This window comes from Macaca nemestrina, chromosome 3, assembly GCF_043159975.1.
Source record: "Macaca nemestrina isolate mMacNem1 chromosome 3, mMacNem.hap1, whole genome shotgun sequence".
In the NCBI taxonomy this organism is placed as follows: Eukaryota; Metazoa; Chordata; class Mammalia; order Primates; family Cercopithecidae; genus Macaca; species Macaca nemestrina.
Genome location: NC_092127.1, coordinates 141,683,356 through 141,710,906, shown reverse-complemented (window position 1 = coordinate 141,710,906; position 27,551 = coordinate 141,683,356). Strand labels below are relative to the sequence as shown.

General features: G+C 36.1%; 1 long non-coding RNA gene across 8 annotated transcripts in view; it reads right to left on the bottom strand.

Moving 5' to 3' along the window:
- The window catches only part of LOC105477232 (uncharacterized), a 392,595-nt gene that overhangs the window by 328,290 nt on the left and 36,754 nt on the right, over window positions 1-27,551 (bottom strand). For 2 of the 8 annotated variants that reach the window (XR_011621262.1, XR_011621265.1), the window contains exon 4: window positions 26,919-26,972. The exons of the other annotated variants lie outside the window; for them this stretch is intronic. This is a non-coding gene — a long non-coding RNA (uncharacterized lncRNA). The remainder of the gene's footprint in view (window positions 1-26,918; window positions 26,973-27,551) is intronic. 8 annotated transcript variants of the gene reach the window in all.

The window sequence follows — 27,551 nt, the reverse complement described above, 5'->3', positions numbered from 1 at the left end:
AGTGGCCGAAATACACAAGTAAACAATTCACAAAACATAATATAGAAATGGCTCACAGACATATGAAAAGATGTTCCACCTCACATATTTTTAAAGAAAGGAAAATTAAAACTATGCTGATATTTCTCACCTGTCAGATTGGGAAACATTCAAAATCTCGAATATACTTTGTTGATGAGGCTATGGGGAAATAGACATTCTAATACATTGAGAGTGGGAATGCAGAATGGTACAATGTGGGAAGGGAAGTTTCATGATATTCATGAAAACTGTATATGCATTTACCCTATAATTCAGCAATTAGACTTCTCAGAACTTAACTAGAAGACACACCTCCAACATTGCAAAACTATATATCTAAAAAGTTATTCATTGTGTCCTTGTCTGTAATTTTGAAAAGTGGAAATAGCCTAAGTGTCTATATATAGAGAGAAGACTATTGAATAGACTATGATAAAACCACTCAATGCAAAAAGAGTAAGATTTCTATGAGCTTATGGGAAGTGATTTGCTAGCTATATTGTTGAGTGGGGGAAAGGATATACAGTAAATAAAAGGGTATAAAGTATATGAGATGTGCTGTCTTTTGTGTAAGAAAGGTGGGGAAAATTTTATACACACACACACACACACACACACTCATTTTTCAAAAATAAAAGGAAGAGAAACAAAAACAAAAACAAATTGGTTAGCAGTGTGTGGGGGCAGCAGGTAAGAGAGCATGTCAAGAACAAGGTAAAAGGGATGAAAAGAAAGGGGTAACTTTTATGAGTATTTCTTTTGGTATAGTGCTGATATTTGGAACCATATTTGCGTTTTATATATTCAAAAATATATTTAAATCAATAAGAATAACAGAAAGTATCAAAAAATAATTATAAACTTTATTCATTCAAAAATTAATACCAGTTCTACTTAGATGAATAACAACCACACCAAAGTAGGAGGAAAAAAGTCCAAAGAGCATTTCATCAAATCAATTTGCCTTATACTCTCAGTCTAAAAAACAGAAAGAATGATTTAAAAATATTGAAATCTACTGAGTAAATTTGATGTCAGTGGAGGTAAGGAAGAAGGCTTCTAAAATTGCTTAATCTGTATTGTATAATTAAGCAATTGAGTAAATAGAATAAATAAATTGATATTTTGTGGAGTCAGGGCTTTCAGTGTGGCAGAAAAGACATATTATACAAATAAGTAACAGGTAAATGTAGTGAATAACCTTGTACTATTGGATTGGAATTCAAAGTATCAAGATGAGAGAAAGAGAAAAAGAAATAGAGAAAAAAGCAGAAATAAAAGGAGAGACAAATACCCTAGCTCTTTCTGCAAAAAATAAAAAAATTTGGGGGTGGATCTAAAAATGATACTGCAATAGCCATGAGCATATCTGGTATCCAGATCTTGGTTTCTAAATATCATTCCCTACTGAAAAGAATCAAGATTCCTTAGAACGTGACATTCCAAGAGTATCTTTTTGTTGCAGAAAGCAATAAAGTCCTGAAAAACTAGGGAAACATAAAAAAAGAGCCGGCTCAAAGGAGCTCTCATTGGCCAAATGTGGGACAATTTGAGCATAAAAGTGAATAGTGATCATAATTAATTATAACCAGTTTAATTATAAAAAATACCTAAGACCATATTGCTATAATAATTACTTAAGATGGTATAAGGAAATTTTTTATAATAAAATGCCAACTAACAAGTGTAGAATAACTGATATAGTTAGAAAACTAATTATTTTACAAACATCATAGCAATAGTTGATTCAGACAAGAACCACAAATAGATGCTAAAGCCACTGAGTGAAAGCTTGATGGGAAATAGAACACTACACAGTCTTAGACTATTTCTCCACAGATCAGTTATTATATTGAAAAGGGAAAATCATAACTATACAGTAGAAAAATTAGTGAACAACATGTAAACCCAAGCAATCAAAATTAACATAACCAATAATGGAGCAAACTGACACTATTTGCCCTTGATGAAATACACAAGAGGGACATAACATTACTTGTGTCCTATCACTGACAAAAATGCATAACTTAATCATGAGGAAACAATCAGACAAACCTCAACTGAAGAACATTTTACAGAATAACTGGCCTTCATCCTTAAGAAAAAAAAAAAAAAAAAACTGTTGTGACAAAGAGACAAAGAAAATCTGAGTCCTGAATCAGACTCCATCTTGAAAAATAAATAAAGAAAAATAAATAAATAAATAAATAAGAGGCTGAGGAGATCTAATCACTGAATGCAATGTGAGATCCTGAACTAGATCTTGAATTGGGGAAATTAAGATATTATTTGTGTAAGTAATAAGCATGACTATGTTAAACATTAGCACTGCTTCAAAATTAAATTTCCCGAATTTGATCATTTTTACTGTGTTTATGTAAAAGAACTTCATCATTCCTGAGGACAGGCAGAAGTTTTTAAAGATGAAGATGAATGACATCTGAAACATATTCTAAAGTTGTTTAGCAAAAACATAACAGTAATAATAATATGTGTGTGTAGAGAGAGAAAACAATAAAGCAAAAGAGGAAAAATTATAAAAATTGATAATCTAAAGGAAAAGTATACAGTAGTTTATTGTATTATACTTTCAAATTACTTAAGTTGAATTTTTTATAATATGTAATTTTTTTAAGTAGGCATTTTTTCTGTCCAAAAAGATCTCAAAAATCATTCTAATGCAGAAAAGAATATTAATTAATTACAGATGCATGCAAAGTAGATTTAATGCTCCACATTATGAATTTTGACTGAACAAAAATCTGCTATATGAGGAAGCCATTCTTCTACTTGATCTAAAAGATGTAAATGAAAACTTGTGATTGAGTTTTGTGCTCTCAAAGAATTGTAAAGGTTCCTCTCTATTCCCTCATAAGGAAAGAATTGAGAACTAGAATAAAAATATGACGAGATCTGATGTTCTAAATTGTATTGTGTCCACAAGAGTCACCTGCAGAAATTAACTCAAGGCTCACTTCACAGGCTCCACCAACAGATTCTGATGTAGGTCTAGGGCAGAGAGTAACAAACTACATTTGTAAAAAGTGCTCCAGATGATTCTGATAGACTGTCCAGGAACCATACTTTGAGAAATACTGCATTTAGGAGCTAAAAGAGAGAGCAACTGGAATATTGATAAAAGTCATGATTTACACTGTGGGCTTTAAACACCAAGTCTGAAGACCATTCTAAAAGTGCCCGTGGGTTGCAAAATCAAAGCAACTAAGTGAGAAAGCAGATGATGTTCAAGTGCCTGTTAGATTGTTTTTATTGAAACGATAAAGAATAAAAAGTTAAAATACCAAGAATCCTATGAGATAATATTTAAAGAGTGATCTAATAATCAACAACACTAAAGGCTGGCTCTTTAAAATAACTGATAAACACTAAAAAATAACCCATGCCACAATAAATCAAGAAAAAGAAAATTCTAACTAAATAATATCAGAAATGAAAACGGGACTTGACTACAGAGAGAAAAAACAAAGAATACTATGAACAACATTATGCCAGCTTATTTGAAAGCTTTCACAAAATAGAAAACTTTAAAAAATATAACTCACTAAACATAAAAGAAATTAAAGTTGTAGCTGAAATACTACCCCTGCCCTACTCCCCCTCTTCCCCACCACACACATGCAAACTAATATTCCCACAATGTTTTATAGGTGAATTAGATCAGAATATCAAGAGATGGATAATTTCAATATTTAAAATTTCTAGCAAATAATTTAAAAATAGGGAATACTCCCTAATTACTTTATGAAGCTAATACAACCTTGAAAGTAAAGCTATACAAAGCAGTATAAGAAATAAAAATGTATGCTAATCTCACTTAGATTATTGTTGTATATGTGACAAACAGAAAAAATTTTAAGTAAAATATTAGCAAACTGATTAAGCAATGCATAGGCAATGGAAGGTTGGCCCAACATTTTTAACAAATGTTAATGTAATTTACCACATCAACAGATTAAAAAAGAAAAAAATATGATATTAGTAGATGCAGAAAAACCATGAGAATATTTTTTAACTATTGTGAAGGTTGTAATGACTCAAATAAATGGAGAGATATTTTGTAAGTGGATTGAAAGATTAAATATTATGAAAATGTTAATTCTTTAAAAATTAATTCAGGAATTTAATGTAATTCTGTCAAAATATTGACAGGCAATTTCAAAGAACTTTACAAACTGCTCAAAAAGTAAATGGAAGAACAATGAGTGAGGCTTTTTCTTCCAATGATGTTACATTAGCACTTTGGGGCTAAGTGAATCAACCAGAAAACTAGACAAAATATTTTTTTAATTTCTTTGAAAGCACTGGAAAGCTAATAGAAAGAGTGAGGGATTACTTGGCTCAGAATCAGGTAAGGAGACCCTGGAAAGCAATTCAGTTCTCACGGAATAATTGAGAGGCTCAGCAGAGTTTTGACAGAGACTCGTGGGCAGGCAGAACTGATACTGAAATCTAAAATCAATCAAGAGGGTCTCTGTGAAAATTCCCTCATCTGAGTAACCTATAAATATTCAAGTTCTTCCTGCATGTCTGATTATAAAATTATATTAAAGTATCCTGATTGATAGCATTCTATGTGCTTAGGAAAAGCAAACAGAAATCCTCTCTGAAGAAAATTTCATCCGAGTCATTAAGATAGTTGTACAATTTTGCAAATATGTTATCTGGCACAAAATTTAAAATAACCCACAAAATTAAGGCAGTATGCCTGTAAGGTATTATGTAATTTGAACCAAAACCAAGAGAAATGACACACACAAAAATTTGAAACGAACCCACAGGGGCTCCAGATGTTAACGATTTTCAGGCACATGCTTTATTTTTATTTTAGGTTAAGTTCTGGGATACATATGCAGGATGTGCAGGTTTGCACCATAGCTAAACGTGTGCCATGGTGGTTTGCTGCCCCTATCAATCTATTACCTAGGTATTAAGCCAAACATGCATTAGCTATTTTTCCTGATGCTCTACCTCCCTGCACGCCACCCCAACAGGCCCTAGTGTGTGTTGTTAATCCCTGTGTCCATGTGTTCTTATTGTTCAGCTCCCACTTATAAGTGAGAACATGCAGTGTTGGGTTTTCTGTTCCTGCATTAGTTTGCTGAGGATAATGGCGTCCAGCTCCATTCATATCCCTGAAAGGACATAGTTGCTTTCATTTTATGGCTACAAAGTATTCCATGGTGTATGTGTACCACATTTTCTTTATCCACTCTATCATTGATGGGCATTTGGATTGATAACGTGTCTTTGCTATTGTGAATAGTGCTTCACAATAAACGTGCATGCATCTTTATAATAGAATGATTTATATTCCTTTGGGTATATACCCAGCCACGGGATTGCTGGGTCAAATGGTATTTCTGGTTACAGGTCTTTGAGGAATCACCACACTGTTTTCTACAATGGTTGACCTAATTTATATTCCCACTAACAGTATTAAAAGTGTTCCTATTTCTCCATAGCCTCGCCAGCATCTGTTGTTTCTTGACTTTTTAATAATCGTCAGGCACATACTTTACATATCTAAGCTTACTACGTCAAGAAAATAAAAGAAAAAATTGAAAATTTTGGCAGAAAACTGAAAACTATTAAAAACAAATGGAATTTCAATAATATAAAAATACATAAACTAAAAATAAGATTAATAGATTTAGACAGATGAAAGGAGAATTGTTGGAGAAGAAATGGGTCAGAAAAAATCTAAACTGAATCAAAAAGAGAAAAAATATACAAAATGCAGACAACAGTTTAAGACACATGGAGAATACAATGAGCGGATCTATCCTATATAATTGAAGTCACAGAAGGCAAGAAGAGAGAAAATAGAACAGAAGCAATATTTAAAAAGATAATAACTAAAAACATTTAAAAACTAATGAAAAACATGACATCATAGATTCAAGTGAGATTTTATCCCTAAGTGGGATACAAAGAAGAAATTCACATCTATGCATATTGTGATAAAACTACTGAAAATCAAAAATAAAGATAAAAATTGTAACAGCCAGAAAAAATGAAAGGTTATCTTACAGGAGCCAAACTTCAATTTTCAGTTGAGTGTTTTCAAAAGAACAACATGTAGATTTACAACTCACTTTGCAATAAAAACACCAGGAAAAGATAACAAGGGAATGATATCTTTAACATACCAAAAGGAAATAATCCAGAATTCTAGACACAGTGGAAATATTCTTCAAGAAAATGTGTGAAAGGATATTTTCCAGACAAAATATTTATCACCTGCAGGATACAATAAAGGAAAATGAAAAAATAAAAATGACCAAAAATGGAAGATTAGGGAGGCAGGAAGGAACAAAAAACAAACTATTGCAAATATATGCATAAATTTAAATAAACATTGACTATATAAAACAATATTAACAGTGTGTTTTGGCCTTTAAAATATAAAAATAATTAAAACTGAAGTTGCAATGGTATACAAGTTGGGAGTGTTATAAATAGAGCCAAAGTTAGAAGGTCCTTCTATTGTCCAGAAAAATGACAACAGTACAAATTAATAGTATATATTTATATCAAGCATGCATGACATAATTTTACTAATAGTAAAAGAATATAACATTCAAGCTAACATAGAAAAAAGTAGAATAGTTTTCTAAATTCAATTTAAAAAGCAAGAAAAACCAAAAGCTGGTTCTTTGAAAAATATTAATAAAATTATTAAATTTCTAACTATAATGATCAAAAGAAGGCAATAAATAAAATGAATCATTTGAAAAGGTAAGACAAATAAGAAATACTTAATAAGATATATTTAAATACACACACATACATGTATTAATATAATGTAAACATACTAAATACTCCAATTAAAATATATTAACTATATGTTATTCATGAAAAAAATCCGAAACATAAAGTTTAAAAGTCAAATGGGGGCTGGGCATGGTGGTTCACACCTGTAATCTCAGCACTTTGGGAGGCCAAGGCTGGTGGATCACTTGAGGTCAGGAGTTCAAGACCAGCCTGCAAACATGGTGAAACCTCATCTTTAACAAAAATACAAAATTAGCTGGGCATCGTGGCATGCATCTACAGTCCAAGCTACTTGGGAGGCTAAGACAGGAGAATCACTTGAACCTGGAAGGCAGAAGTTGCAGTGAGCCAAGATTGTGCCAATGCACTCCAGCCTGAGTGACAGAGCAGAATCCATCTCAAAAAAAAAAAAAAAAAAAAAGTCAAATGGAAAAGCATCTATAAAGAAACTCAAACCAAAAGTAAGTTGGTATGGCTATTTAGCATAGGAGGCCTCAAATCAAGGAGTATTACCACAGATGAGAAGGAGCATTAATGGTAAAATGAACAGCGCACCAAAAAGACATAACTGTCCTAACACTGTATGTACGTACTAGCATCAAAATATATGAAAAAAAATTGACAGAACTGAAAGGAGAAACATGCAAATCCACAATCACAGAGGAAGAATATATATCTTTTAGTAACTGAAAGAATTAGACCAAAAATTTCAAAAGCATATAAAAAATAAAACTTAAATTTCAAATTAATACATTTGACCTAATTGACAAAAATAGAACATACTATTGCAAGTATGCTATTTGCATATCAAACACATATTTTTTACAAGAATAAACGTTTACCAAAACTGTCCATATGCAGGCCCATAAGCCAAGTCCCAATGAAAGGTGACAATGTGCTAGCAGCCCTCACTCTCAGCACCTCCTTGGCCTCAGCATCCACTCTGGCAGTGCTTGAGGAGCCCTTCAGTCTGCCACGGCACCGTGGGAGCCCCTCTCTGGGTTGGCTGAGGCTAGAACCTCCTCCCTCTGCTTGCGGGGAGGTGTGGAGGGAGAGCCGGTGGGAACAGGGGCTGCGCTCAAGGGCCAGTGTGAGTTCTGGCCCGCACTGCTGGCCCAGGGCAGTGAGGTGCTTAGCACCCAGGCCAGCATCTGCGGAGGTTGCCCCCGGTTCCCCAACAGTGCAGGGCCTCCAGTGCCACACTCAAATTCTCACTGGGCCTTAGCTGTCTCCCAGCAGGGCAGGACTCAGGACCTGCAGCCCGCCATGTCTGAGCTCCTCCCCTGCAGTGGGCTCCTGCAGGGCCTGAGCCTCCCGGAAGGGCACCATCCCCTGCTCCGTGCCACCCAGTCCCATCTACAGCCCAAGGGCTGAGGAGTGTAGGCATGGCTCGGCACTGGCAGACAGCTCTGCCTGCAGCAAGGGGTGCAGGATCCACTGGGTGAAGCCAGCTGGGCTCCTGAACTGGATGGGGACTTGGAGAACTGTTATATCTAGCCGGAGGATCATATGTGCACCAATCAGCACTCTGTGTCTAGCTCAAGGATTGTAAATACACCAATAAGTACTGTGTCTAGCTCAGGGTTTGTGAATACAGAACCAATTGGTACTCTGTATCTAGCTAACTAGCACGCTGTGACTCTGTCTAGCTCAAGGATTGCCCTAATCAGCACTCTGTCAAAATAGACCAACCAGATCTCTGTAAAATGGACCAATCAGCAGGATGTGGGTGGGGCCAGATAAGGGAATAAAAGCAGGCTGCCCAAGCCAGCAGTGGCAATCCGCTGGGGTCCCCTTCCACATTGTGGAAGCTTTGTTCTTTCGCTCTTTGCAATAAATCTTGCTGCTGCTCACTCTTTGGGTCCACGCTGCCTTTATGAGCTGTAACACTCACCGCGAAGGTCTGCAGCTTCACTCCTGACAGCAAGACCACCCACCACAAGGAAGAAGCTCCAGACACATCTGAACGTCTGAAGGAACCAACTCCAGACACACCATCTTTAAGAACTGTAACACTCACCGTGAGGGTCCCTGGCTTCATTCTTGAAGTCAGTGAGACCAAGAACCCACCAGTTCCAGACACCCCGATAAATATAAAAGGACTTAAGTTATAAAGAGTAGTTGATTAGTCAGAGTTGAAATGAACTGGAAGTGAAAAACAGATATTTAGAAAACTCTCATATGCTTGAAAATTAAGCAATACACTTATAAATAATCCACAGATAAAGTATAACTCACAATAGCAGTTAAATAATATTTTGAAATTGAAATTAATGATAATTAAAATTTAAAAAATCAAAATTTATGAGATATGGCTAAATCCACACATTTAAAAAAAAAAGTGTTTAGCTTTAAATGCATGTTGGGAAAAAAAAAGAAAGACTGAAAGACATTGAACCGAGACCGATTTCAGGAAATTATAAAAAGATAGCAAAGATAATACAAATAAGTTAAAAGATAGGAAATAAAAACATAATGAAATAAAAATAAATATACATTAAGATCAACAAAGCCAAAAGTTAGTTCCTAGGGGAAAAGAACCTATTAAAATTACTAAACTCCTGCTAAAAGAGCAAGAAAAAAAAGGGAGGAAAATATCTTAAGTCAGGAATAAAAGAAATGACAGTACTATAGATCCTACAGATACTACAAAGCTGAAAAGAAGATATAGTGAACAAAATATTGAAAAGAAATTAAATTAACAGAAATAGATTTCTAGAAAAACACAACTCACCAAGATTAATACAACAAAAACTTTTTAAAAAACTGAATATCCTACAAGTGACTAAATCTACAATTTATTATTTCCAGGAAATAAAGATGGGAAACATGTTAACTAAAAGACCCCTAGGGATCTATCAACCAATCACAATGTATGGATAAAATAAGTTTTAAATAAGATATTTATATGGCAATGTAGAAAATGTGAACATTGTGTTTATATCGGATAATGTTACCAAATTATTGTTAAATGACCTTGTTTAGGTGGGATAAGATATTGTGTTTATGTTTCAAAAATATTCTTTGCCTTTATTGATCTATACTATAATATGCACAATTGAATGAGGCATAGAAATTTACTTTAAATGATCAGCTGTTATGCACTGGTAGGGTTTTATAGTAAAATAATATTTGATATGCTTTAATAATTGTTGAAGGTAGGTCTTGGTTATACCAAGTTCATTAGAATAGTTGCTCTACTTTGTATATATTTGAAATTTTCCATAATAAAACCTTTAAAAAATATTCTCTAGAACCAGATAGATTTACCAAAGAATTCTTCCAAACATTTAGATAGCAATAACATCAGCCTTACACAGCCTCTTCCACAGAAGAGTAGAAAGAGGGAGCAGAAGGATTCTGAGAAGAGAGACCTCGGGCAGGATCATATTCTTTTTTAATTTACTCTAATTTTCTTGTAAAAAAAAATAGACACATAAAATAGAGTACAAAACCAAAAACCCACATAGAACATCTATAAAAACTAAGTGATATGTTATCTTCAGAAACTTCAAAATATAAGTTGGTATAGACAAATCACCAACCACTGTAATATCAACTACACGACCATTGTAGTATTAGAAAAGGCCTGTGAAGAAACAAAGAGAAAGCAATAAGGATTCTGATAGCTTCAGACTAAGAGACTAAGTCTCAAATTTGCCTTAGCCCTAGACTAACTCTCAAGCTTTCCAACAATTACTCCCTGGTAAATGCAGTGAGGCAATATGAGAACAGCATCTGAAACTGGAAGGATGTTTTATAGGCTCTAATACATGGGTGAATTCAAGTGGACAGTGATAAGATATGGCAGTTCTGGAACAGTCTTGGCTCAATAAACTATCAAAATTTGTATACTGACTCTCATTTCTAGAACAAAATAAGAAAAATCTGCTTGGAGTATAATCTAATGGAGCAGAATAGAAATAATAGGAAGAAAAGATAAAGAAGGTCCAGATAAAAGTGTGGGAGGAAGCAGAAGAATTCAAGATGTACAGAGACATCATGGTATGAAAGCAGTAGAACAGAGAGATCTAGAGCAGTGGACCTAAATAAAAGTATCCTGGCTCATCATTCTTTCTTAAAATTATGATAAAACTCATAAAATGAGCAACAGTAAAGGGTCATATTCAAATTTATCACAAAGTTATTTACAAAAGTAATAATCATCATCAAAATAGCATCTCTCCAAAAATTGAAAGCATGCCAGAAAGATGTGTCACAAAACAGGTAGAAACTGCAACCTTAATAGAGCAAAAGGATGAAGATAAGTGACATAAGCATAACTGAAAAACAAATTGGAATTTTAAAAAAATACATATGAGGTCATTGATGGAACATTTGAAAAGAGAGGGAACAGCAACTTTAGAAAAAATAGAAATAAAAGAGAAAATTACCATTTTTAGATTTTAGGATTTTAGAAAAGAAAACCAAACTTTAAAGAACACAAGAATGAATATTCCCATTTGGCAATGCCCTAGTAGAAAATGGAAAGAATGAAAATGTCAAAAATCAAAAAGAAATACGGAGTTTTTTAAAAAGGTTACTTTTTTTAAAGGTAAAGGAGATCCAACATGCATATAATAGCAGTCTCTGGAAAAGAAAACCAAAGCATTGGAATGAAACAAATACTAAAAACCATAAACCAAGAAAAATTTCTTGAAGTAACAGGTGACCTGAAGTTACATATTGAAAAGACAAAGTATTTGCTGCTGAAAAGTCTGATGACAGTCTGATTTTTTCCTTGTAAATAACTCATGAACGCTCAAAAGATAGTTAAATATACTCAAAAATTAGTCTTAAAATATGAAAAAATTAAAAGAAAACTAATAATATAATTTTATATCTAACTTGTGGGATAAACCTTGCAATAAACAGTCTGACTCCATTTGTTAAGTATTTGACTGCTGACATATTTTAAGCTTCACTCCTCCCTTGTCTTTCGCTCCTTGTCTATCTGCCCTACATCTGGACAAATGACAAAAAAAGCTCAGGTGCTTCCTCCTTAGGCACCAGTGGGCGGTTTAAATCCTGCAAAATCCTACCCATGCATGGAAGCCCTTATACCTGCCCACTCTCTAATCACCATCAAAACTCCAAGCCAGTCTTCTTACTCTTTCAAGTCATTTTTTGACCAGCTTGGAAAGACTGCTCTACTCTCTCAAAAAAACTTCATGAGAGTGCCAAGCCTTTTTATATTCTCTTGGAGTACATGTAGTTTTATTAGTCCCAATACCCAAACCAAATTTTGGATGAAGATCCATCTCATGTTTAAGGAATGGCCACAAAAACCTCACAAGGAAGAACTATTACAAGTGAGGTTAAAACATACCTTGACATACGTCTCTACATCATATATCCTAACTGGGAAGACAGCAAAATCAATCAATGTAATCTATATTAACAGAATAAAGGAGAAAAATCACATGATTGTCAAAGAAAAACAAAAGGCAATGACAAAACTTAACATCTGATCATTATTTTTTAAAATATAAGCAAAAAGAATAGAAAGAAACTTCCTTACATTGACAAATGTACTGTATTAGTCAGGATCACAGCAGAAACTAGCACAGTCAATGAGGTTAACAATAGGAAATGGGAAAGAGAAGCTGTTACTATTCCTGCAAGAATAATGAGATGAGCTTGTAGCTGCAGAAGAGTTCTGCTGAAAGGAACTATGACTTTGGTAGATAAATGCAGTTACTGCCTCCTCAAACCCAACAGGGAGGTCTCTGAAAGGATGAAGACCATACTGTTTTCCTTTCATCCTCCTGATTTTCTGTCACTGCCTATCCTCAGCCAAACACAACTAGAAACCAGTAGACAAGGGGTCCTGTAGACACAGGGTAGAAATGAAGATCAGTCTACTGGGGAAAATCAGAGTGAAGGAACATAAATGAAAGAAATGAAGATTTAAGCTAACTTCAAAATATCTACAGCAAACACTACATTCAAAATATTGATAGCTTTCCTTGCTTAAATCAGAAAAACTATAAAAATTTCTGTTATCATGGCTCCTATTTAACACTGTCCTGAAAGTCCCAACCAGTACAATAAGATGAGAAGAAAATAATAATACGTGAGTATAACTGAAAGTAACAAACAGAATATTATTTTTAAAAGATGCACTTGTATATTTAGAATATCCAAAGAATCTACAGATAAATTATCAAAATAAATGAGTTTAGCAAGTTTACTGGATTCAAAAACAATATTCAACAATTAATTTTATTTTATATGCCAGTAATGAGCTAAACATTATTTTCTTTTAACAATCTGAAAAAAAGGGCCAGCTGCAGTGGCTCATCCCTCTAATCCCAGCATTTTGGGAGGCCGAGACAGGCAGATGACTTGAGGTCAGGAGTTGGAGATCAGCCTGGCCAACATCATGAAACCATGGTGGCACATGCCTGTAATCCCAGCTACTTAGGAGGCTGAGGCAGGAGAATCGCTTGAACCCAGGAGGTGGAGGTTGCAATGAGCTGAGATCGCACCACTACTCCAACCTTGGTGACAGAGTGAGCTCTGTGTCAAAAAAAAAAAAAACTTCCCACTTACAATAGCACCAACACTATCAAACATCTAGGAAACATTTTTTTTTTTTTGGTTTTTTGTTTTTAAAAAAAAGGAAGAAAGAAAGGCAACACACCTATACAGAGGACCTGCTCTATAAGATATCAATACCTTTCATAAAGCTAAAATAATTATGAAAGTACGGTATTGTGCAAGGATTGACACAAATAGATATTGGAAAGGAGATATGTATGAATGTACACTTAATTTACAACAAATGTGTAAGGCATTGAGAAAATAAAAAAAATAAGCAAATGATGTTTAGCCCATAAGACACCCACATGAAAAAAAACTAAGCTTGACCTCAACCTTACACCATACACTAAAAATTAGTAAGTAGAATACAGATGTAAATATGAATGATAAACAATAAATTTTCCAGAAGTTACTAGAGTCTTTTGATGACATCAGGTGGGGATGACTTATTAAAAGGCATGCAGACACTGATTTTTCATCAATATGACAATGTTAAAATTAAAAACTTCTGTTCACCAAAAAGACACCATGATGATGGCAAGAAGGCAAATATATGTATAAGAAGGTATTTTTTCAACAGTCAGAAATGAAAAAAGGCATATGTATCATTTGCATACAGAACTCCCTTATACATTAAAAAGACATACAGGCCAACAAAAAATATGAACAGGAAACACGTGCATGCATTTCACAAAAAGAGATATCCAAATAACTGGTAAACTTCTGAAAAGATGCGCAAATTCCAACTTAGATGGACAACAGCTTCACTAAATTTGAAAGGCTGAAAATACCAAGTGTTAGCAAAGATAGGTGAATATTGAAACTCTCACACATGGCTGGTGGGAATAAAAACTGGTACAACTACGCTGAAAGACTACTTCATTATACCTACTAGTGTTAACCCATAAATTCTATGCCTGAAGTACACTCAACAGAAATTAATATATTTGTACACTAAAAGGCATGTAAAAATTTTTCAAAGCAGTATTATTCATAATAGCCATATATAATAAATAAAATGTCTATCAATAGCAAAATGAATCAATATTTCAAGAAATGGTATTGAAACCTGATCTGCCTGAAATGATTGCCCTCAGGTAGGCAGCAAAATGAAGTTTTGTTAGAGATACACACAAACACATTTATCCATCAAACATGCACCATGCCTGCTGTTCTGGGTGTTGAGGGAAACCCTGATCTTCACAGCTGACATTTCCTTCTCAGTAGAGATGCATCCATTAGTGTAACATCCCCGGCCTCCTTCTGCTGCTCTCTCACTTCTCAAGGTAGGTGAGGTTATTTACCCAACTGATGAGTTTGGAAGGAGAAATGAAACATGAACAGCTTAGGCCCTTCCACTTTTCCTCCTGAGAGCTTGATGGCCAAGGAGAACTAACACTCTCTTCTCAGCACCCTAAGTTTACAGGTGCAGGCACCCACATGGGAAGCTCATGGAGCATTAGTACTGTCTGTGACAGAGTGTTCAGTCTAATTCTGGGATGCTATATTAAGAAGTCCATTGTTACTGCATATGTAAGTCATCCCTTCAAGCCAGTTTTTGTCGGTAATAAAATTTATATACCTATATATAAACTTTATATGCACATGCATACACTCACACACACACACACATTCATTGTGCAATTGGCTCTGAACTGGTTCTCAGGCAGGAAAAGGTGGTATTATTTTATTGGATCCCTTCAGATTCAACACTGGACTCTGAGGTTGTGGGTAGGGAGAAGGGAACTCATTGTTCCATTTATAATAAGCTGACTCTTTACCAAGGTCTCAGCAAGTTCTCACAACGGTGATAGGTCAGTGCTAGCATTCCTGTTTTGCTGCTATGGAAAATGGAGCTTAGTTATGTGTCTGGAACCACCAATAACAAGCAGTAAAGCCAAACTCAACACCAGGTCTGCCTGCTGCAGAAACTCTTGTCTCCCTCTACATTACCCTATCTCATACAGGTAAATAGTAGAGAGTCCCTGTCCTTGAGGAGCTCTAGCTTAGCCACAACCTGCTATTTTAGCCTGGCTCCTGAAAGCCTGACACTTCTGCTATGTTCCTGGGAAGGCATCATGGCTTTATATTTCTTCAGAGTAACAAACTGAAGTATGTAGTACTAGCTTCATATGACACATATATACTGAAATAATTTTAAATGTACTGAGGGAGAAGGATTGCTATTTACTTTATTTGTAAAGTAAAGCACTCTTCAGTAATTCAAATATTTATCATTTATGTTTTTATAAATTTAAATATTTAAATGGCATTCCTTTCATTAGGACATATCAATTCTGTAACTATTTTTATTGCAGAGCTATTTTTTAACATTGATATAAAAACCGAAGTACTGTACTTTTTTTCATCTTTACAATTACAAGGTTGGACTTGAAATAGATGTTCGAAAAGGTTGCATGAAGCTTAAAAGTCCTATTTATTAATTTCTTAACTTTGCAAAGCAGTTTACACTTGTCAAAACATTTTAGCATGCATTCTCTTGTTAAATCCTGACAACAACCCTGATGAAGCAGAGTGCAGCTATTATTATCTCTCTGTTCTTAATGAGAAAATATGTTTCAGCCCATTCTGTGATGTAGCTCTGGTTGCAGATAAGAGAAGCTGAGAGCTCAGGTTTTGAAATGTATCTCTTGAATTCTGGATCTATGCTGAGAAATAGTTCTCTCTTCAACAGTTGGAAAAATGTAGATTTGCCAGCATATAGTGCTTAAAATCAATTTGGATACTGAGCTTAGACAGTCAATAGTCAGGACTGCTGAGGCAGAGGTTTTCTGGAGGAGGAGGAGGAGGAGGAGGAGGAGGAGGAGGAGGAGGAGGAGGAGGAGGAGGAGGAGGAGGAGGAGGAGGAGGAGGAGGAGGAGGAGGAGGAGGAGGAGGAGGAGGAGGAGGAGGAGGAGGAGGAGGAGGAGGAGGAAGAAGAAGAAGAAGAAGAAGAAGAAGAAGAAGAAGAAGAAGAAGAAGAAGAAGAAGAAGAAGAAGAAGAAGAAGAAGAAGAAGAAACAGGCTTTAAACAAAGACATGAAGCAAGATTTGGACTGACATTCGCATCAAGGTCCCCAAAATTTGTTCCACCTGCCCAAGCCCTGAAGCCCAGCACCCTACCCCATTCCTACACATACACACATGCGCGGGCACACACACACAGGTCATTGGTCTTGCAGACAAAGTTCTTTCTGCACCTTATTCAAAATGCAGTTCCAGGCCATTCTACAGAAACAGGAAGGAGTAAAGAGCCAAAGACACTTGAGGCATGCTGAGAGAATGTTAGAACCACTTAAGAACATTCAGTGCTCTGAGTAAAAAACATAGTGAGCAGCTTGGGAGTCAGTACAGAAGCAATTAAAGTTTGTTTTCTTCTATGTCCTTAAAAGCTACTGAGTGAATGCTGGAATGAATGATCAGGGTTCAGTGTATCTTCCACACAGAAGAAAGTATTTTAAAAGGTTCAGTCTGTGATAATGGCACTTAGTTTGAGATATTATGCATCTGATTGTATCTGGGAGCCTTTTTTTTCTTAACCAGTGCTCTAAATATAATGGAGTTTATTATGCATAAGTAGAATATAAACTTATTGGATCTTCATAATTGTGCTGGAACAAACAATAAAAAGAAAAATAGTAACAAAAGGTCAGATTAGAGGTATGCAGAAGGCAATACATGTGATCCTTATCCAAAAAGCTACATATTTTTGCAGAGGTTTATACCTAACATTGGAATGCATGTTATTTTTAAAAATAATTTCAAACACAGTTCCCCCAGTGATCTTATAACAAGCAGGCATTTGAAGCAACTTTTTAATTGAACTGAATATCATACATAATAATTTAATATACATTTAGAAAAGTACCCAGATCATAAGTTACATATAGCTTGAGGAGTTTTCACATAGTGAACACACCTGTATGACTATTACCCAAAAGAAAGAGACCATTGTCAGCATCCCAGAAGCCCTACAGCTACTAACACCTCTCCTGTCACTTCCTTCCTCCAAGGTAACCAGTATTCTGACCCCTCACAGCACATTTTGTTTTGGCATAAGTTCAATTTTCATCCTAAGGATGAGGAGCCAAGGGTTCAGGAAGCTGCCGTGACCCCCTCCATGGTCACACAATTCTCCAGCCAGCCAGATCCAGGTCTCATTTCCAGTCCTGGGCCCTGTCTTCTATCCCATACTGCTACATTTCCCTTCAATCTTCTGGAAAATAGAGATGATTTTGTACCATACTTGTTGTTCATATCTATTTAATACTAACAGAAAGCTGTGATGATCATCCTGAATATGGATGTCCAAATAGGAATTTTATAAGAATATTCCAGGCAGCAAGCACCACTCCTTGTTGTAGCCTTTCTACCCCTTCTTATGAATGGAATCACGCTGCAAAAATCAAAGCTCTTACCAATTTTCAGTCCTAATGTCACACAGCTAAATAATTACATTCGTGTCATCTTTGGAATGCAACGTGTTGCTAATATTTTTTTCAAATCCTGGTGAAATAGCTCAAATATTGGTAAAGGGGAGAAACTTCCAAGCAAGTGGCTGCAAGAGACACATAAAAACAGTGTAATTCTGATAATTACCAGATAATAAAGTTAGTGGTGTCTATAAATAAATTATACCTTTCTTCAAAAAAGTTAATGCAAATGATTTTTTTTTTTTTGCCTCACTTTGTTTTCTCTAATTAGCTGACATTTAAGTGGGTTGACCTTACTCTCCACTTTCCCTTTGACCTGGAGAAAAAGAATTTGTCAGACACTGCTGATTTTTCAAAGTTATCACCTTACAACTTCCAAATTAAGCTTCTGGATTAAGCTTGGTCCAAAACTCACCTTAAAAAAACAAATTATTTATTTTCAACGTAGAGCAATTCTGATACTGAGCTAAGATCAGAATTTATATGAGCTATGTTTTCTAAAAAAGAGAAATGATGGATATTTTGCTAATACATTGCATATAACTGTAGATAATGAGCCTACAATAGCTGAAGACTATTAAAATTATGCAGGAAAAAAAATCTCATCCCTAAAAGAATGGGTAAGCAAAAGCTTCTCCCCCTCTATAATGTCAGCATTAGAAAGCAACCGGAAAATAGAAAAAGTAAAAACTTCTGAATGAGGTAATACAGAAACACCATTCTCTCTATTGCACTGAATTATTCAGAAATATAATGAAATTCCAGGAAACATCAGATGCTGCAGGTACACGAAGATAATTTTGTTTTTTATAACCAATTTCAGGCAGATAAATACTAGAATCCTTTCCAATTTCTCCCTTATGAAACTGAAGTGTCACCAAGATTTACAGCCCCCTCAAGTTCCCTTTTCAGAGGAACAATTCATTTACATAAACAGATAATCCTAGATAAAAATTTCCATTAGACAAAGGTGAAATGGATCAATTTTCTCTGCCAAGACAAATCTTAAATCTTGAACAGATAGGGTCATTATTACACCAGCCCCATTTCAGAAATAATGTATTTTTAAAAAATCAGCCGATAGCAGCCATTTCCAGCTTTCCAATTATCTTTAAGAAAAGCTTATTCTGTGGACAATAAAGCACATTACTGCACAATATGATACAGTCCATAAAGATCACAATGTTTTATGAAAGGTTAAAGAAAGCTCAGCACATTTAGGGGAATGTCATAACCCGCAAAGTCTTTCAAGACTTCAGCTGAAGCTGAGGGCATGCTGTGCAAACACGGTACAAGGCAACTCAGTATTCCTTTCGGTATCAAAACACTGAAGGAAAAAGCATATGCTAGGATGATTCTATTATGAATTCTGCGATTCCTACAGATAAGATGGGAGAGAAATCAAATCACAAGAAATATCTCTCTTTGTTTTTGAAACAACCGGATTCACTCATATGAGAGTTACATGTCCAGAAGAAGGCAAGTATATTTCTTGGTACTCAGTGTCTCGCTGTCTCATTGCTCTCTTTAAGCAACTCTTTCATGCTGTTTCATTAATATTAATAAAACTATAGAGAATTAAGAAGTTATCTGGTTTCCCCCCATTCTTTGTAAAATGCCCTAGTAATTTTAAATGACTAAGGAGCAAGGGATGTGTGCAATGATACTCACATAATAATTACACAAAGGAAGTCCAAATTCTTGGACGCCTCATATACACACACACACACACACACACATATTAGTTTCAGTATGAGTCTCGAGATTTAGAGCTCACTCCATATTTTCTTCTGTACCAACCAACAACTGTATGAAACTGTTTCAGAGGCTAATGCTTTCTTATCAAATTAAGAGAGAAATAATTCACTGTGCCTGTAACAGGCAAGGCTACAAAGGGGTAAAAGATAAAGGAGACCCAGTCTCAGTCCTTTCAGGAACTTATGCGCACCATGGAAGGTGTGGGGTGCAGGTTGGGGGCAGACTACTTAAATGTGAAATTCAGATTAAAATTAGAATATAGAACTGGATGAAAGAAAATTCCACCAGATTCATTCAAATTGCCATGACCTTAAAAGAATGTGATTCTGCAAACTCCCAAAATTATAGTTTGAGGTGAATAACAGCTTTGAAGAAGCTTGAGACAGTTTTTTCCACGCTATCCAGAGATGGGGAAATACCTAAATTTTCTGAATACTATTGTATGAGAGAATCCACTGAAGTCCTGGTTATTATTTTTTAAATGATTTTTACATAAAATTCATATCAAGTACAGTCTTCTACATTATGTAACTAAAACAAGATTCAGTTCAGGAAATAAATTACCTTTAACACAATCATAAATTAAACAGATATTTAAGCTATATTCAAATATTTTATTTAAAGGAAACTAAGCAGAGGCAGAGTCAAATACACTGTTCATTCTTCTAATAGGACAGACCACCTAGGAGAAGTAAGAAGTGGAGGGAGGAGAGAAAATTAATCTGCCCCATATTTCCAAAGGCCAAAGTTTTTATGTAATAGGCCAAAATAGCAAGGGAAAAAGAATGTGGCTGCCTAGTTGTCATTTGAATAATAGAGATTTACAGGTCAAAAAATAGATGAGGTTAGATTGCATGGTTCTGGGGTTGAGCCAGGTAGATTGAATATAGGCAAATTCTTCTCCTGATTGCATGTTCTCATGTTACACCAGAGACAGGAAACTGATACACCAGCATTTCCCCCTCTAAAACAGTTGTCCATACTGAGCTTCTTATTAATGCTATTCTTCCTTGCTTGCTTCTTTTTTTCACCTGCCCAGAAGACACGAATATCAGGAGAAAGTTCAGAAGAAACTTCCCTTCCATGTCCACATAACAGGTGCATGCCTGTGATCAAAATACTTAGTAGGAATAGAAAATAAGTCTTCAGTCCTATAATGAGATGGGAAAAATAATTTTATACTTAAAATTGGCACCAGACTCTTTGTTGTGGGGTGGGAAGGACACCTTGATAACTACTTGGAATAGAAAATGAGACCTCAAAGGATTAGGCTATACTCTGAATATGACAAGGAAAGAAAAATATGTCTTTCTAACAATGAGAGGAAGATAAAGCAGGAGTGGGGAGCAGAAGCAGGTGGGGCTACAGAAATGGCAGAATGCTGTAAGGAACACAAAGTGACTTGCCACTAAAATCCACAACAAACTCACCAAATGTTTGATGTGAGTGAATTTCATACAGAAACCAATAAAGGAGCAAAACAGTAAACTGAAGTGAAAATAGCAAAGCCTCTTGCAAAGGCAGGAACAGACCACAAGCACATGAACCAATGAAATCAGTAGAAATCTTCAGGAAGCTTAGAACCCTAAAGGGTAGTGGGATTCGAGGTTGGAGGCTATCCTACCTTGCTGTCAAGTTTGGAGAATTCCCAGGTGTCTGTCTGGAACAAGATTTCTAAGCTACCTTTTGTTTGCAAGGGGTCTTTACAAGTCAATAGAAGGAACATGAAGGAGAAACTTGTGGCATTGCTTTTACAAGCATACTTTTCTAAGTGTACGTGCACCTTAAATGTCATTTTAACTTTTTATGTGCATGTAAATAGCTATTATTTCAGTTGCTGGAATATTAGTCACAACATCTAATGATGTGGAGATTGTTGCCTTATAAAACTCACAGCTGGGTAGCTACATGGCTCAAGGCAAAAGCCTATTTTAAAATCCATTGCTTTAGGAGGAGAATGTTTATTAAAACATATATCTATTAAAAATATATGATGCCTCATTGGTCATTCTCTGTGTTGCAGTGCCAACCACAGTTTTTCCAGCAGGGCTGAGTTGATACCTGAAAACCTGGCAAGGTCCACAGCCTCATAATTTACCAGTCCATCAAAAAATAAATAAATCCCAATAACCAGAAAGTAAATCACCAAAGGTGCCTGCACAGCAGCCCATAAACTCATGTTTACACAGGCTCCATGGGGGTAGTCGTTGCTGTCAGTCAAATATTTCTAAGCGTGTAGGCAAGTGAATGCTCAAAAAGGAATAAATGCTTGATCTCCTTGTAACAGAAGTTAAATGAATTAATAATAAAGATACAGTAAGTGGGACTGATATTTGTAAAATGTAGAAAAGTGTGCTGGGGACAATAAGGAAGACTAATAACTGGTGTTACAAGGACTGAAAAAACATATAGAAAGACTGGTAACTTCATGTAATTAAGCTACAATCTACCTTCAGTAGTTCTCACAATGTTGCTTAAGTTATTAGAGGAAGATAATTTTTTCACCAACAGTAACAAACTAAGAGTAATTTGTAGGGATAAAGTATTTCCAAATAAAAACTCCTGCCTTTTAAAAATGTACCATTAGTCCAATGTCTACCCTTGTTTAAAAAGTAGATTACTTAATCTCTAGATATTCTATCATCTAAAATAAATAGTTGAATATATATATTTTGTCTGAACCCAGTAGAGGTTCCATAAACATATGGTTCACTGAATCCAAGTCCTTTAATTGTGCTTATTTTCCTTTTTGCCACCAACTTTGCACAATTACTTTGCCTTAATACTATTTCCATCAGGGTAAATCCCAAAAAAGGTAGAGATGGAAATGTTTAAAGAGGGTGAAGGTAACAACGCATCTGAAGATGTTTTTCAACAAAGTTGTAAAACTAGATTTAGAATAAGGCTTATCTTTGACTTTCAACTATTCTAATTCTCTGTTTTTCACCATCATCATGATATAGAAGCAATGGAAAGGTCATTCAACTGAAACCTAGAGACCAATGGAACTAATGAATTGACCAAGTAACTTTCGCAAAGCCAGTGGCATAGAACCTCTAAATCTATCTTTCTGGAACCCAATTAAGGGCTCTATTTCATGCTGATCCCATGTCTCTGCTTTGCCTTTATGTACACGCATCCAGGGGTCTGTAAGAACCCTGGAGTACACCTACCAGCTCCTTCCAGCTACCCACTTTGAGGCACTCATTTCTCCAGTTGCCTGGATGTTCCAGGTGCCATTGGTTCACAGCTGAGTCCCTCCCTGGGCATTACCCTCAACAGAAGGGAGCTGGCTCACCCCAAATAAAGCAATTTCCCATGGGGCAGCCCCACAGCCAGTAAGTAGTCAGTATGGGCATACAACCCCCTAGAACCTGACCTATAATAGGGTTTCTCTTTTAACTTACAGCAAAATTTGACAGAAACCTGAGAGGAAAAGCCCCATTGAAAGCTATCCAACGTCCATCCATTGCCAATTTTTTTGTGCGTAGTTGATCTCTATTGTTCCACATATGGAATGCTCTATTGTTAATAGCCATCCCTTTACTGAGAGAGAGAAATTATATTAATTTTATAGAAAAGTGGGATTAACTCTCTACTGAACTCAGTAGAGAATTATTTCATATCTCCTATCAATACTACCTTATTCATGCCCCTTCCTCAGTCAATTGTGGCCATATTCCTAGAGTAGAAAGAAAAAATAGACCTGAAATTGAATCGTTTATGAATACTTCCATAGGAAATAGGCCAATTTTAACCAATTTTCACCTTTATAATTCAGTAACTCCCTTGAATGGAGATGTCTACTGTGGCCTACCTGGGATGTCACAAGAACTAGCAATTTTGAGGTTTTCTTACCTGTTGGAAGGTCTAGATCACCTCCACTCACCAAGTCTTTTCTCCAACTACCAGGTTGTAATAGGTAAAATTATTCTTCCATCCTTAGAGTTGTTCATCCAGACTTATTTGGAGAAATAATAAATGTTTCAAAATGTAGGGTTTTTACTTTGGTAGCCATGGTACATTTGTTTCCTATCACTGCTATACCAAATTTCCACAAATGTTGTGGTTCAGAACAATGCAAACTTATTATCTCACGATTCTGTAGTTCAAAAGTCTGAAATATGCCTTACAGGCTACAATAAAGGTGTTGGCAAGGCTGAGTTCCTTCTGGAGGCCGTAGGAGAGAGTTCAGCTTACCTTTACTAGCTTCTAAAAGCTGCCCACACCCCTTGAATCATGGCCCCACCCTTCATCTTCAAGGCCAGCAGTGTAGCATCCTCAAAAGTCTGTCTCTCTGCTTCTGTCACAATTTGCTTACTCTGACTCTCCTGTCTCCCTAGTATAAAAGATAACCTCCCATCTCAAACCCTTAATCACATCTGCAAGATTCCTTTTGTTGTGTAGTTTAACATATTTGCAGATTCCGAGATTAGACCATGGACATCTTTGGGGGACCATTTTTCAGCCTACCTTACATGGCTGTTTATTTTTCCAAGGAAAAGAAAAATAATTACCTGCATTCTCTAGGAGAACTAGTTCTAAAGTTTAGGTCACAGTCACACCTCATAAATATTGGCTCAGGCTTTTCTCCCCAGTTCTGCAGCTGCATAACCAAACACCATAGTGCTAATAGAAGCTCATCCACTCAGCTGCATAACCAACCACCACTGTGCTAATAGAAGCTCATCCACTCAGCTGCATAACCAAACACCACTGTGCTAATAGAAGCTCATCCACTCAGTTGCCTGGTTTCTGCTAACTCAGCAGGGAGCCTATAAATTTGGTGAAGCTGTATTTGTGGGAATCCTTTCCCAGGTTTAGAGGGGTGGAGAGTTAAGACTACAACCTTCCTTTAAACAGGCAAAAACTGAAACTATTTAACTGAAAGTACTGTCAAATATTTTCTTGTATAACTCAAGAATCAAAGAAAATGAAAATGTAGACTTTTATAACTTGCAGGGCTCTTAGGGGATCTATTTAATGAATTCTCTCATTTTACCAGCAGAAAGATCAAGTCAAGCTCACCAGCCTCTGAGTAGCAAACCTGAGACTTGGTCTCCTTATCTTCTGCCCCACCGCCAGGAAGGAAGAAAGGAAGGCAGTAAGTAAAAAGGGAGGGAAGGAAGGGAGGGAGGAAAGAAAAAAAGGATTAAAATCATTTGGGCATCCATCCTATACCAGATTCATACAAACCACTTTGCTGCATATTATATCATGTTATCCCTACAAATACCCTGAGCGATATAGGGGTGCTGACTTGATTTTTACACATCAGATAACCAAAATGCAAAGAGATCCAGTGAGTCCACTCAAGTGCAGACACCTGATATAGTCAGCTCTTGATTAATGAGGATAAAGGTGAAGAGAGATGAAAGTCATGTATAATTCAAAACCCTGATTAAAACAAAACTAGTCTGAATCTGGTACCAAGTAAATTTATATAAACATATTTTATTGTAATTATATCTAATATTTAGGAACACATTTACCACTCCACAGATGCCCAAAAGTGTAAAAATAACCCTAGTGCAACTCATTAGGAACACTAAACACCAAATGTGTCACTTGATGAGAAACTGCTAAAGGCTTTTTAATAAATAGTCTAATTTCTATTTGCTTCCCAGTTAATCTCTTTTTTAAAATGTTAGAACACAACTAAGTTGGGTAGAGGTGTAATCTCAATGTTTAGATCTTCCTCTGTTTTCTCCTTCTCACTTAATTTCTCAACCCTGTCTTTAGAGTTCTTGAATCCATGATCCTCCTAATTCTATTTGGTTTTGCTTACAGTAAGCAAAAACTTCCTTTCTGAGGGACCATTGACTCTGGGATGGAACCTAGAAATAACCTAGTGGTCTCACTAGAGGAGTTCTAATGATTACCAGGAACCTGCAATAGAAGCCTTCAGATATGTGGATGTTTGTACTGATTGGGGATAATTTTTCTATTTTATGCATTTTAATGCATTTTCTATTAATCAACAGACAGAGAACACAACCCCAAGTAACTGGGCAATGATCAGGGCTACAAAGCTGGAATGTGAATTCAGCTTTCCAGGATTCCCAAGCTTGTTACTGCCCATAAAGCAGGACACAGACACACAGAGATATGTGCTCAAAACCTGTCTTAAAGCCATATACAAAGACAGCATCACTTTGAATTATTCTACAAAACAGTGCCTGAAAGTTGTGCATGAGGTAAATTTCCATTAAAAGAATCACAAATTGATATTTTATTTTGAAGCTATTTACAGAGGTGTGTTATACAAGTCCTGAAAATGTGTCTCCCTGACCATGTCACATGCATGGGTACAGGAACACAGGCACACACAAGCACATATACACACGCCCCTTCACCTGGCTGACTTTTTCATCACTCCTCATCACTTCATCAGGCAAGCCTTCCCAAAACCCTCCAGACTCAGCTCAATCCCCCTCATCTTCTCATTGTCTCTGCAGCTCTTACCACAGTTGCCAACTGGCTCATTATTTGTTAGCAGAATAGGATAGTGTTTAAGTGTCAGATTCTCAAGCCAGTCTTCCTGGGTTCAAATATCAGTTCTGTCACCTACTGGTTGTGAGATCTTGAGCAAGCTCTTAACCTTGCTTTGCCTCAGTTTCCTCACCTGTAAACTAGAGATCAGAGTTCCATCTTCTGGGATTACTGAGTGGAATACATGAGATAGCACATGTTGTAAAATATTTGGGAAAGTGTCCAGTATAGAGTAAGTTCTATACAGGTATTTGCTATTATTATTTATCAGCTGTGAACATCACTCGTTATGCTGTAAGGTGCACAAAGGCTGGAATTATTTCTGTATTTCCCACTCCTCGTATCTGCTTTCAAATAGTTTTTGGAGGAAGAAAGCTGTGAAATCCCAAAGTTTCCTCTGCCATCACTAAATGTCTTCATCTCATTCACAGCTCTTCCATATTCTCTATGGTCACCACCATTGGAGCTGCTGTTACTACAGCTACCACAGCCCCTTTACTGACACATCCAAATACCTTAAGTTCAAAAGGCTGTGGCATCAGATTCAGAAAGAAGAGTGCTAATTCTAAAAGATAGCCATTCGAGCAGCAGCAATGTAACAGATATTTTGTTGATTCAGCAATTATTTCAAAGGTAACAAAAACTCAACAATAGAGGAGGCAGGAGCTTAAGCTCCAGAAGAAACACACCAACAACTACAAATTCACAGCCACTATCCACCAAGGAGGTACTAAATAATAGTCAGAATAACAATAACAAAAACAACAATGAAAGCACGAAGACGCTTTCAAGGGAGGCACCATAGCAGAGTCATTACGAGCTCAAGACGTTGATCCTGCCAATCTGGGTCTCAAGCCCATCTCTGTTACTTACTAGCTGTGAAACACTGAGCTGTTTCTTAATTTTTACGTGATTTAGCTTCCTCATCTGAAAAATGAAGATAAAAATAGTATCAGCACCACTACAGTACTACTATAAGGACTAAAGAATTACCTTTTGTAGAGAACTTGGAACAGTGACTGGCACATAAAAAGTATTCAATTAATGTGGGTTATTTTTGTTAATTGAAAGTTTTTACAGACATATCTCAAAGGACCAGCACTGAGAGTTTCCACACATATATTATGCAGACACACACATACCCAAGACCTCTTCCCCAACACCTCACATTAACACTGCACTTTGAGACAGTAAGTGTGTACCCTCTCAGGCCCTTTCCTCGGGCTCTTACACAAAGCCAAGAGTTCTGCCTGTTGCTCTTTCCCTTGATGTGACTATTAACTGTGTGAAGACAGGTATCTTAAATCAATCTAGGCATGGCTACCATTATTTCAATGCAGAACATGGACTAATAGTCCCAGCTTTACTTCTCAATCGAGGCTTTGTGTAAGAAGAAGAGCTTCCTATCCAGGTTTTCTTATGAACACACAAAGACCAATCTTTTATCCATGGCCTGCCCCAGTGTTTACCAAACTTGAATACATCTGAAGACTTGCAAAGCTCTAT